Source organism: Geospiza fortis, unplaced genomic scaffold (assembly GCF_000277835.1).
Source record: "Geospiza fortis unplaced genomic scaffold, GeoFor_1.0 scaffold112, whole genome shotgun sequence".
NCBI classification, from domain to species: Eukaryota; Metazoa; Chordata; class Aves; order Passeriformes; family Thraupidae; genus Geospiza; species Geospiza fortis.
Window position 1 is genome coordinate 18544882 of NW_005054298.1, and position 936 is coordinate 18545817.

The window sequence follows — 936 nt, forward strand, 5'->3', positions numbered from 1 at the left end:
AAGGCTCGGCTCCTGTTCAGGCGTGTTCCCCCGGCGCTGTGCTCGGCGTGGGGCCCGTACACGGCACCTCCCAGGGATCCCGCGGTGCAGGAAGGCTGTGGGAATGTTGTGCTCTGCTTCTGCTGTGGTGATTTTTGCTGCTGAAGTAATGTGACATAAGTATACGCGTTTTTTCTACCAACCCGCTCAAGTGCAGATTCCTTACCTGCTGGCACGCCCGTCTGTGTAATGGCTTGTCAGGGCCCCTTGTTCCCCATGCCCTGAGGTTCTCTGAGCGCTTTTTCTACCGCATAACCCTTCACAAGCTAAAGTCCTGTGCCCGTGTCCTACACCCGTCTTCAGCCCCATGCATCCTCCAAAGCCCGATGACCGTCATCCAGTTAAAAGGACTTAGCGAATTACATTTGCTAACACTTCCTACCTTCCGTTCAGGCATCAAACCTTGTTCAGCTTCCCTAGGGGATACGCTTTTACAGAGACTGCAGAAAGTGAAACTGTCATAGTTAAAACAAGACTGATTAAACAAAATCCAATTTTCCCCGCATCGGACAGTTCAGTATAATTTAATTTGCGAATACTGAAAGACAAAAGTAATTTAAATTAGGTTTCTGTTCACCTAAGGGTATCTGTTCTACCTTAATTGAACAAAAATTACTTTTTTATAGCCTCTTATTCTTTTTAATATATCTGATGTTACATTTTTATAGATGATGAAAGTTTTCTTTATTATGGAATTGTTTCTGCATAAGTGCATTTGAGCAGCAAGGATCTTGGAAGTTGTATACTGATTAAATGCTTTATCCATATATCAGAAGGACTTAGGCTAGCCTAAAAAAAACCTTTATTAAAAAAGAAAATTGACTGGAAAATACCAGGAAATTAAAAAGTACTTTTCAGTAATCATATAGGGAACTTATTTGAATAATCTCTGCCTTG